General features: G+C 41.3%; 1 protein-coding gene across 3 annotated transcripts in view; it reads left to right on the top strand.

Moving 5' to 3' along the window:
- The window catches only part of OTUD7A (OTU deubiquitinase 7A), a 360750-nt gene that overhangs the window by 136371 nt on the left and 212106 nt on the right, over positions 1-12273 (top strand). The window lies entirely within an intron of this gene.

Below are 12273 nucleotides of genomic sequence, written 5' to 3'. Positions count from 1 at the left end.
CTTAAAGAATATATGTCTTTTAAAAAGTGGCTGATTTCAGTTTTCTCTTGCTTCTTGCTGTGATTTTGAAGAAGGTTGCTTGCTGATGATGTAGAATAATGTTCTGTTTTCAGTTTTTGCATTTTCTGTTTGATATGATAAAGCTGCATCTTTCTTTTTTCGTTCTTTCCTTTCTTTCCTAGTTACACCGTTCAAGTTATTCTTTTTAATTATTATATTGTTCCAGCCTTGCTACTTATGTGAGGAAAGAAAATGTAAACACTTTAATTGCTCTGTGTGTGTGTGTGTGTGTGTGTGTGTGTGTGTTGACATTTTCAAAGGACCTTTTTATGGTAGGCAGTATTGGTCAATTCAAGAGTAAAATTCAGGAGACGGGGACAATTCAGTTTTGTTATTCAATTTTGAGTCCAGACTGGGGCACCTGGGTGGCTCAGTTGGTTAAGCGTCCAACTTTGGCTCAGGTCACATGATGATCTTTCAGTTTGTGAGTTTGAACCCTGCGTCAGGCTCTGTGCTGACAGCTCAGAGCCTGGAGCCTGCTTCAAATTCTGTGTTTCCCTCTCTCTGTCCCTCCTGCACTTGTGTTCTGTCTCTCTCTCTCTCTCTCAAAAATAAATGAAGCATTAAAAAAAATTTAAGAGTCTGGACTAATGTAAGCACTATGCAGAAATTAAGTACAGTGTCCTGGAGAGGGGTTAAGTTTGGAAGACACTGGTGCATAAATGATAATTCAGGGGACAAGATTACTGAGGATAAGAGTATGGATAGAGAAAGAGAAAGGAGCTCAAGACTGAGCCTGGGCACTTGAACTTTCATAGATTAAGAGAGGCACAGCTGGAGAAAAAACAGCTTCTAGCTCAGGGGTGAGGACTGAGCTAAAATTATAAATCTGAGAATCATCAGTTTAGAGATACTTGAAGCCATGGGGATGAATGGAAATACTTAGTATGTCAATTAGCAGTGAGTTATACTAGCTTAGTATATCAATACAGTAACAAACCAGCCCCCAAACCTCAGAGGCTTCAGCCACAGAGGTTTATTTTCATGGGTCTGTTAGGAGCTTGCTTCATGTCACTCTCACATAGGCTGACAGAGCAGCTGCCATTTGGAGCATCATCAGGCTTGGTGGCAGGAAGAAGGGAAGGACTGCAGAGTTGAGCCCCAGCAATTACATGTATTGACTCAGAATTATGCACATCACCTCACCTCATGTTTCATTGGCCAAGAAAGATATAGATAGATAGATAGATAGATAGATAGATAGATAGATACACACACACACACACGTAAGATATATTTGTCCCCCATAGTATGCCTGGGCTAAATGCCCAGAATCCATGCAAGGAAGGATGAGTCTGTACTGCAGGTGGAGGCCAGCCACTGTGCTCTGACAACTGTTTACACACCCAGATCCTGCCTCCTCTTCTTCTTTGGTTATGCATTCATTCACTCCATCAGTCAACATATTTTTATTGAGCATGTACATCAAGTCACATGTGGGGAATCTGAAGACAAGTGCACCAGCCATGACTTCAGGGAACCCCAAGTTCAATACGGAGGCTGATGTGCAGAGTATTTGCCATTACTCCTGTGACACGGGCAAGCTGTGTACAGCCGCTGTCACCTGGCTTCTTTGTGGGATATACACGTGATTTTTCAGTGGCCTCCATTAATTTAATATAAAATTTTAATTTTATGGGCAGGAAAAGGAAACCAAGTAATGGTAACATTAATTTAGAAATCGTTACCTTATTTTGTGTTAGACAAAAGTCGTAGTGTCTTTCACAAACAATGCTGGAGAAAATGAGTAGTAAGGTTTTTAACTTGATTTTCAGCTTTTGTTCTTGAAGAACACTTTCACAGGCTAACTGTGGCTGAAGATTGCACCCTGAGGGAGGACAGCTCAAAAGACATACTGAGGTAGAAGAGAACAGGAAAATGAAAGTGGAAGAAATCACCTGAGGCCACTTAACTTTGCACAGGACACAAGTGGTAGCCCAAAGGCTCTGTGCTCTTACAAAGTGTGCATTTGAGTCAACATTGCCTTTGACTTCACTTAAACCTAATGATATTGTTTTAATACCTTCTCCCCCTATTGTAAACCCATCTGCTGTCTTATGCTGTACTGTTGCACCCTGATTATCTCAAGATAACACACACTGATTATACAGAAATAGCAACTTTATTGGATGAGACACAAAAGGAACTCACTGAAACAGTCTGTAAAATGTGGGTGAATCACCCGACACCTGTTTGGTAGTGTCTTGTGTGTAACTTTAAACTCTTCTGCAATGCTTTCTCTGTTTAGGGGGCTCCTGGGTGCTTCAGTTAAGCATCCAATTGTTGATTTCAGCTCGGGTTATGATTTAAGGGTCATGATCTTAGGGTCATGAGATCAAGCCCTGTATCGGGCTCCACACTGGGCATGGAGGCAGCTTAAGATTCTCTCTCCCTCTCCCTTTGCCCGTCCCCTGCCTGTGCTCTCTCAGAAATAAATAAATAAATAAATAAATAAATAAATAAATAAATAAATAAATAATTGCAATTATTTATCATTAATATTAACATGTACATTGTCACTAAGCCTTTACAGGGATCATCTACACTTCTTAATTTCTGTGTAAAAAATGTATTATTATTTAAGCTTAAAAGCAAAAAAAAAAAGGCAAATGGATATGTCTGATTGCCTCTAACATGATGCTGTTGGATTCCTTTTGGTTAGAGATGAGCAGAACCTTGACAGTTTTTCAATCTGGTTTAAGAGTGAAGAGCAACCCAAGTCCACCTGTTTTTCCTTTTAGATAGAAAACACACCATAGATTGCCCACAAAATGCTACACTAGATATCCTGAAAACTATTCCTCTAACTAGAAAAGTGGAATAGGAAGTTAGAAACATCCTTTCAGATATAGAACTCATTGCATTTCAATTTAATTTTTAATATATGTATTGTGTACCTTTTTTTGGCCAGGCACTATATATTACTGAACAAACAGAACTCTGTGTCCTTGTAGAAATTACACTTTAATGGGAGAAATGGACCAAAAAATACAATATATGTGTGTAATATATAGACTGTTAGTGATCAGTGCTGAGGAGAACAGATAAAGCAGAGAACAGAGACTTGAAGCAGTGAAGTCCCACATGAGGAATTGAGCATTTAGACAAGGGGGTCAGGGGAGGCCTCATCAAGCAGTGATTGTGAGGAGGATCTGGAGGAGGAGAGGGATGTCTGTTCCAGGAAGAGGAAACATCTGGGAAGAGTATGGCTGGTGGGGAGATAAGGAGAAGCAGATGGGATCAGAGGGGAACCAAGCACCATGTCATTCAAAGCATTGTCAGGCACTGTAGGATTTGGCTTTGCCTCTGAGTAAGATGGGACATCATTGGAGGGTCCTGGGCAGGGGGACTTGATATAACTTAGGTTTAGCAAGATCCTTGTTTTGAAACTACATGTCAGCCTTTCTGGGAGATTAGGGAGGAGGCAGTTGCAATAACTACTGTTGGTGAGAAAAGACAGTACTTGGATGAGGATATGGCAGGGGGAGCAGTGGGAATCAGGCAGGTCAGTGTTCAAATTGTATTTAGAACCCAACAGGACTTGCTGATGGGCCAGATGGGGAGTGGGAAAGAAATAGTTCACATTGACTCCTGCAGTCTTTGGCCAGAAGAAATAAAAACATGAGGTTGCCCTAAATGGAGACAGGAAGATTTCCAGGATGGTTGATTTGGAAAGAAATATCAGACTCTCTGAAGCTGAGTTTGGAATATTTTTGAGATGTGTGTTACACATCTAAGTTATTGAGAAGGACAATGTCTGGGAACCAAAAAGGAAGAAGGAATTTAAAACATTATGCCCCAAGTGTCAGCACACGAAGTGAAAAATGCAAATAGTAATGAGAGACTAATCTGGCTTTCTCAATAACTTCAAATAACAGGAAAAAATTTAGCAAGGAGATGGAAGATCTCAACAACAAAGTTATGAGATTTGATCTAATATATAAAAACCTATAGAATCACAGGTTATGTAGAATAAGAAGGTTTCCACTGTTGTTTTTGGTTTTTTTCCCTATTCACTTATTCAGCAAATATTTATTTGTTGAGTACCTCACATGGACCAGAATGGTTCTTTACCTGGGTAAGAAAGAAATTTGAGTCACAGACTCCACTGCTTAAGCCTAAACCAGCAGGCAGGGCATAGGATGGAAAAGAAACATGGGTTATCAAGGTCATAGCAAGATTTGAGAAAGGAGGATAAGAGAAGTTGGGGAAACTTACTAAATTGACTCTTTAAAGAGTAGTAGGAATTATCTGGCAAAGAAATAGGGGGTGCGATGAGAAGAGAGTCCGAGAAGCACGGTGTGTTTGCATAACTAGAACTTCAGGAAAAACATATCATCAAAGAGTGATGGGGGCAAGTCAGGTGGACAGTAGGATAGTTTGAGCCTCAAACTAATCATAACAGCAGTTGGTTATTACTTATTAAATAGGTAATTTTTAGTAAAGAAAAGTGCATACACCTGTGCTAATGTAAATAAAGGAATAAATAGAGAAATAAATGGGGAAGGGGTAAAGGAAAAGCCTTCTCTTAAGTGGAATACAAGCTAATAAATGTCGAAGAAAGGAAGGAACTAGAAAATCATCATTTGACAACTACCAAAGTTTTAATTGTTCTAGGCAAGAATATCACTGAGTGCTAAACTAGCGGAGACAAATTCACTGAGATGTAGAATATGTGCATGAAGTGTCTCCACGCAAGGTGGATTACAAATGAAGACATGGTGACATTATAGTGAAGGAAACAGACAGGCATTGTCTTAAGCAAGAGATCAAAATGAGCATCATCGGTGACGAGCCCACCTAGAGCCCAGTAGACATCATGTGTCTTGGGCATCTGGTGCTTGGGCACTGGGGGCAGAGCATCACTTCTGTTGTATCCCTGCTAGAAATGTACAATTACTCTAATCATGAAGCATCACAGGACAGACCCAGATGGAGGGACATTCCATACCCAAGTTGGAGGATGTGAAGGTCATGAAATGAAAAACTAAGAAGCTGTTTCAGATTTTTAAAAACTAGATTAGACATATGAGCATGAAATACAATGTAGGATTCTGGATCAGAAAACAAGTGTTTTGCCACAAAGGACATTGTTGGGACAATGGGTGAAATGAATAGAGTCTTTAGATTAGACTCATACATAGAATGATAAAATGTAAAACTTTAACATTTGGGGTATATAGTTATATATAGGTAAGTAGGAATCCTTTGTATTATTTTTGCAACTTTTCTATATATCTGAAATTATTTCAAAATTAAAAAAAAATTAAATGAAGTAAACATTAGATCAAAGAACACCATTTGCACATCACAGTGGTATACATGTGACTTATTTTGCAATTTTCATAGTTCACTTTATTTTTTTTACATTTATTTTTATTTATTTTGAGACAGAGCAAGTGGGGAAGGGGCAGAGAGAGACAGAGACAGAATCCCAAGCAGGCTCCGTGCTGTCAGTGCAGAGCCCGATGCAGGGCTTGAACTCACAAACCGTGAGATCATGACATAAGCGAAAATCAAGAGTCAGCCACTTAACCAACTGAGCCACCCAGGTGTCACCATCATTCACTTTAAGTGGTGTAGGACCCTGGGCAGCTTTCAGAGGGGAATGACCTGCTTGGATCTCTGTGTCCACATGCACAGGTTTTACAAAGTGCCATCACAGGGAACATACCATTTGGTCATCTTCATTTTTTAGATGACTTTTAATGTCTGAAAAATGTTCAACTGAAGTTGATAGACCAAATTTCCTAGCAGTGTTCCTCATTGCTGGGTACTCGCATTGCTTCCAGCATGTCCTTGTGATGCGGCGACAAAGGTATTTGAGCACCAGGAAAGCACACATCCTTTCTTTCCTGCAGGACATTCTCTTCGCTCTTGCTGATCTTGTGCGCATTTTGCTGTCCTTTCTCCTTTCTGCCCTATTTCTCTCTGACAGTTGTGCCCAATCACACATCATGTACGATTGTCTGGTCCGTTTTGTTTTCTTTGATTGCCAGTGCATCTCAACAGCGTAATATTTCAGACCACAGAATAAAGGTGTTAATACAAAGTGCACTATTGAAGTCATTAAGCAATGCTTTTTTTAAATAGTAGGTGAGAATAATTACTAGTAAAACTTTCTAAATGCTTTTCCTCTGGTGGTTTCTTGGGTTCCTGACAAAAAGAAAGAGAAAGAAAGAAAGAAAGAAAGAAACAAAGAAAGAAAGAAAGAAAGAAAGAAAGAAAGAAAGAAAGAACAAAAGAAAGAAAGAAAGAAAGAAAGAAAGAAAGAACAAAAGAAAGAAAGAAAGAAAGAAAGAAAGAAAGGTAGGAAGGTAGGTGGGTGATTGGTTTCATTTTCATAACATTGTTTACAATTATATAATTTCCTTACAAACCAGTATGAACTGAAGTAACCTATTTGTGTCTCACTATACCACTAAAATGTGAGCAGTGTCTGTGACTTAGTGTACCCTCTGTATGCAGCACACTGTTGAGCCAGGAAGACCTCAGTACAGTTTTGCCAAAATGGCAATGTCTTGAATGCTCACTTTGGAGTTCAGGAGTTTAGGAAACACCTTTGCCCAGGTGTAAAGCAGAGGAATGGATTGAATGGGTAGTTGCCTTTATAATTTCCATTTACTTCTTCAACATACTTTTACTGAGTAGCTCTGACATGCCCTGAACTGTGCTATGTGCTAGGTCCTGGGGAGACAAAACAGGCAAGTTCCCAGAACTTAAATTCTCCAAAGCGAACACACACAGGATAGAGGGACAGATGGATGGATGGCTGCATAATGTTATTACAGATTATATTAGTTCTCCAGAAGTAGTAATTGGTACGGTAATATAATAATGGGGAGGGCAGTTTGGGTGGGAGTGAAGAAAGCTTCTCAGCAGTGGTGAAATTGAACCAGATTCTTGGAATGCAAGGAAAAGGGTGGGAAGTGCTATGGAAGCTCTTCCAGCAAAGTCAGCCACAAGTGCAGGAAAGGGTGTGGGAAGTACCCAGCATGTGTGGGGGACAGACCTGAAGCACTGGTCCTGGACAGCCCTGGTGCCAGGTAAGCCTGGAGCAGTGGGCACAGCAGATGGTGCAGTACTGAAAGACAAAGACATTGAAGTCTGAGAAGCAAGCTTGGGTTTTATTCCAGTGTAGTGGGAGGCTGTTGGTGAGTTTCAAGCAGGGAATTATGTGATATAACTTACATCTTTTAAAGATCTTTCTGGCTGTGGGGAGAAGGGATTGGAGGAAGGGGCAGACTGTGGTTTGCTGATGTGGATAAAAGTGTTCAGACTGAGTGAAATGATCAATAGCATGCTAGCAAATGCCCAGCTACGTGCCAGGAAGGCTGTTTTTCAAAAATGTGTGTAAACAGAAGTTGGATTGGAGAAGTTCTTCATGAGCCTGTTTATTAGGTTTACATAAGGGCTCTTTTATGGTCCACAGATTTTTATTGCCCATCATTTTTATTGAAGTATAACATACCTACAGAAAAACACACATCAAAATGTACAGCCTCATGAGTTATACAGAAATGCACATATCCCTTTGTAATCACCACTCAGACCAAAAAATAGCTCATTATCTGCATCCATTTTGCCCCCTGTGTTTTTAACCCATCACCTCCTTTTTTCTCTATCCACTCTATTCACTATCGTGACTTCTAACCTGTAGGTTATTTGTACACTTCATGTGATGAATTATAGTATGTTGTATGATAAGTATATTGAACATAGGTCATTCATTCATACTGTGCTACTAATATACTCTTCGTCCATGTGTGCATATATACCAATTCATCCAGCCTACCATTGGTATTCATTTGGGTTGCTTCTAGTTCTTAGCTCTGTGAGTAAGGCTGCCATGAAAATTCTTTCCATATGCTTTGGTATACATGTGTACACATTGTGGTTGAGTATATACCAAGTACTGAAATTGCTGGTCATAGGGTGTATGTGTGATCAGTTTTGGTAGATACTGCCAAGTATCTTCCAAAGGTGTTGAACCAATTATACTCTCACCAGCTCAGGAGGAAGGATCCAGATACTTCACATCTTCACTTACACTTGGTATATTTTGTTTCAGTGATTTCAGATCTGGGAGGTGTCTAATTGTGATTTTAGTTTAATTTCTGCAGTAACTGAGGTTGAGCAAATTTTCATTGGTTCTTGGCCATTCAGGTATCCTTTTATGAAGTGTTCAGATATCTTTCCATGTTTATATTGGATTAGCTATTTCTTACTAACTTCTTTCTTGATTCTGTGGATTTCAGTGAACTTTTTTTTCTTTGGTTTGCCTTTCACCCTATTAATGATGTTTCCTGGTGAAAAGTTCTGCCAGGCCTAGGGACATAAGGTGGGGTCTGGAGAATCCTCAGTTCAAACTTCCTTTCCCCTGCCTGAAATTCATCAAAATATACCAGGCCTCGCCCCCTTTATAGCAGGCAGGATCCCTCAGACCAGGTTTAGAGGGGCTGGAGGAGAAGGTACCTTAAATGAATATTGAGAGATGGAGGTGTGATTAACTCAGTGGACACAATACATTCCATTTATGATCTGGACTATGTTTATAAGTCAGGGGGGTATACCAGATTCTCATCCAGTGGAAAGAAAACTCTTCTGAATTCCCCCAGCTAAATTCCCTCCTGAATATGGGAGGTCAAGGAGACAAAAATTAAGTTGCATTTTGATTAGATTCCCCACATCATGCTCATTCAGTTTCCCAGAGTCTTTACCTGGGCGGCTAACTTCCTACTTAGCACTGCCAGTTGGACCTGTGTGGGCTGCCCCAGACCGACCTCCAGGGCAGAACACCACCCTGTGCCCTGCTGCATAGCTGTACTTCCTTGACACACCTTTGTAAGTGCTCAGAAAGTCTTTGCCCAGGAAATAGGACTGAGGAAAAAAATCCCCTTTGGGGCTTCTGTCCTGGTCCATCGCCTCCCAGCCACTCAGAGTTTACCCACAGGGAGAGCTTCCAAGAACAAGCCAATGGACCCCAATCTGAGATGACACAAACAAAATGCATTATCCCCTGTTATCTCAAATGCGTATTCTCACAATATCCTTTGAACCTCAGTGCAAACCAGGGAATCAATTCTCAGACTTAAAATTAGTGGAGTTTTGCAACTTTGCTAGGAAAAAAAAACACCTCACTCTAAGAAGTGTTAGGGAGGTAAAAGCTTTCCCATTCTTGTGGTTGTATTTTTCAGGGCTCTTGTAGGTATTACAGATATCATCATGCAATTTAGAGTTCATTCCCCCTGGAGAACCTGGTGACTTCAAACTGATTTATAGCAAGTGAAGTTGGCAGAATTATGGAGATTAGTGATAAAAAGGAAAGTAAGGCAAGAGAGAGAGGGAGAAAAAAGGAAGGAAAACAATTTTGAGCAGGGTAGATTTAGGATGGGGCAATGTGCTTTAAAGCACAGGAAGGAAAGTGAGAAGCACAGACACAGCAGCATGTCATAGCCAGAGACCCTGCACTGCTTGTCGTGTGGAGCCAGCTCCAGGAGACCGGCTGAAGCGGGGAGTATAGACAAAGCTATGATGTCACCCTGGTCTATACCCTGAAGGACTGAGAGCCTGCAATGTACCTCACATCCCCTTCAAGTCAAAGACTTGCTGGAAAATCAGCCTTTTTCATATGATGAATGAAATGATGGACATGTCCCACTATTGCTTTGGGTAATCAAGCTTTCGTCAGCTCATGAACCAGTCAGTGAACATTTAGCATGAGGCTCATTTCATCACTGCTCATTCTCATTCTGTCTTGGTCACATCAGCACTCCTGCTCTGTGTGTGACCTCATCTGAATCATAAACAGAATGGGTAGAATACTCAACATCCCCAAACTCTGATCTGGACCTAGTATAATCCCCCACTCCTCCCCACTCCAGATGGTCTCACCCTGCATACCAGGCAGGACTTGGACCCACAGAGCTTCACTCTCTAAGGTGGGGGCACTAACTTTCTCAGCACACTCTGGAATGAGTCTGGGGAGTTGGCTCAATTTCATTATCAGTATTCTAAAGGATCCCCTTTAACTTGATGGAGCAGCCAGAAAAGTCTTGATATGAAGAATGGAATCATGTTACAGAAAAAGAGGCTGAATGTGTGAAGTTTAACTAGTCATAATCTCAAGTACAAGTTGCTTTAGAATATAGTGTGTTAATAGAAAGTTTGAGACATAGTAAGGCCAACAGATCAGGAAATGATTGTCAATCAAAAAATAGTTTCTTAATCACAGTTCCCAAGAAGTTGGGGCATACCATGCCACAGGGAGCCTCAGGTTGGTCAGGAAGCACAGGGAATGAGGGTAAAATGTGGGCAAGAGGATTTATTGTCATTTCCATGGGAAGGGATGGGTAATGCAGGGTGAGCGGGGTTAGGATTGGCTAATGTGACTAATTCCAGTGGTCTCTGGAGCATAGGGACTGTCCCTAGTCATCTAGTACTTGGTCCTGGGTATTTAGGGCAGGTGGATAGTGGCTTGAAGTGTCCTCCATAGTGAAGGTGTTTAGGGTGTGGGCCCTAGATTTGTTGTTTTGTATATGAAAGCCATGCTTAGGGGTGAGTTCTTTACTATCTCTAGGAATTGGCTAACTCTGGGAAGAGCTGTCCCTTTAGGGTTATCAAGGCCCCAAGAAGTCAAATCATCAAATATAGAAAATAAAAGATGGTTAATACACAAGTACTACTCCTGTGTGATGCCAGCTCATTTGGGGGTCTGTGGAAGGAAGTACCAAGCTGACCAGGCATGTAGTCCCATGTAGTCACTACACTACATGTAGTCATGTAGTCACTATGACCCCCCCCTTCCTAATTCAAGATGGATTTCCAGAGGGGCACCTCTGCCTTGCTCACCACACCCTTCTGCATTGAGGTGTTTGTCATTCTCTGACCCTTTTTTGTATTCACCCTTCTCTAGAGGTGCTTCTGGTAGTTTTAACTCTTTATCCCTTATTTAACTGTGTTATGGTTTTATTCTTGTTAAATTAACATTTGCTAAGCAGAGGCCAAGGATGGCAGATGGTCAGTTGCAGTTCAACAAAAGACCACACAAGAAAATGAAATAGAGTTTATTACTTGCAGGTCCTGAAGGAAGTACATGATGCCCCTGGGTGCAAAAAGGGGAGGTCAAGCAAGGGTGCAGATAAAGAGAAAATGGCATGGCAGGACCTGGGGCTCATGCCTTCATATTAGAGTCTGTGGATGGAATGCTTTAGGGAATGCTGGAATAAGGCCAGATTGTTCAATTCAGACCAAAAAAAAAAAAAAAAAAGCAGGGCTTTGTTAAGTTTCACAAGGGTCTTACCTAAGGAGCACACAAAGGGGAAGCCCTATGAGATGGCAGAGACTCTCACAAGGGCTGTTGGAGAACTCATATCAGGAACTTATATTTGCTTATAATTCTGCAGGCTGCCATTTAGGGGATGTGCTTGCATGAGGGGGCTGGTGTCATTTAAGGGCGCTGCAGGCCATTTGACCACACAAAATGTATGCCAATGCCATGAAGTAGCTGAGCTAAACTCTCGACAACCTGCCAACACAGGCGAGCAAGAACACCTTGTCTTTCTCCCCAGTGCCTGGCACAGCACTGCTATAAAACACTCATTAATACACATCATGGAATCCATGACTTGGGCACTTGAGACCACCAGGGACCTTGTTCATCCCATGCAGCACTCTTGGAAAACAGATGCCATAACTGCAAAAAATGTCTCTCTGTCAGCCCAAATTGGCTCAAGTTCAGAGTTAAGCACTTAAAGCAGCTGGGACTGGCTTTTTCTGCCCCTATCAGTTATACCTGGTTTATAAGGTTAGTGTGAATCTCTTCCCGTATCTCTGTGAAGTCTCCTGGTCTCTCTGCGTAGCACTTGCTGACGAAGGCCTAGTGTATAAGCCTCCTTGACCTTGGTCCTTTATTGGCGTCCTTCTCTGCAGTCTTTTCTGTATTGCATCCACAAAGCTCCCCTGCTGCAGGGCCTGGGGTGCTGTTGTTGAATCAAGTTGTGCTCCATTTACATACTGGCTACAGTAGCAGAGATAAAAGCCTTTCTTTATATATGGCCTCTTCAGGGCTTTTGCCCACATTCTAATTGGATTGTCTTTTAGAATTGAATGATGAGATTCTTTATATTTTCTAGATAGGAATTGTTTGTCAGTAATGTGGTTTGCAAACCTTTTCTCCCAGCTCGCCATTTCACCTTCTTAACAGGGTCCTTC

This window comes from Acinonyx jubatus, chromosome B3 (genome assembly GCF_027475565.1).
Source record: "Acinonyx jubatus isolate Ajub_Pintada_27869175 chromosome B3, VMU_Ajub_asm_v1.0, whole genome shotgun sequence".
In the NCBI taxonomy this organism is placed as follows: Eukaryota; Metazoa; Chordata; class Mammalia; order Carnivora; family Felidae; genus Acinonyx; species Acinonyx jubatus.
This window is presented reverse-complemented; position numbering and strand designations above follow the sequence as displayed.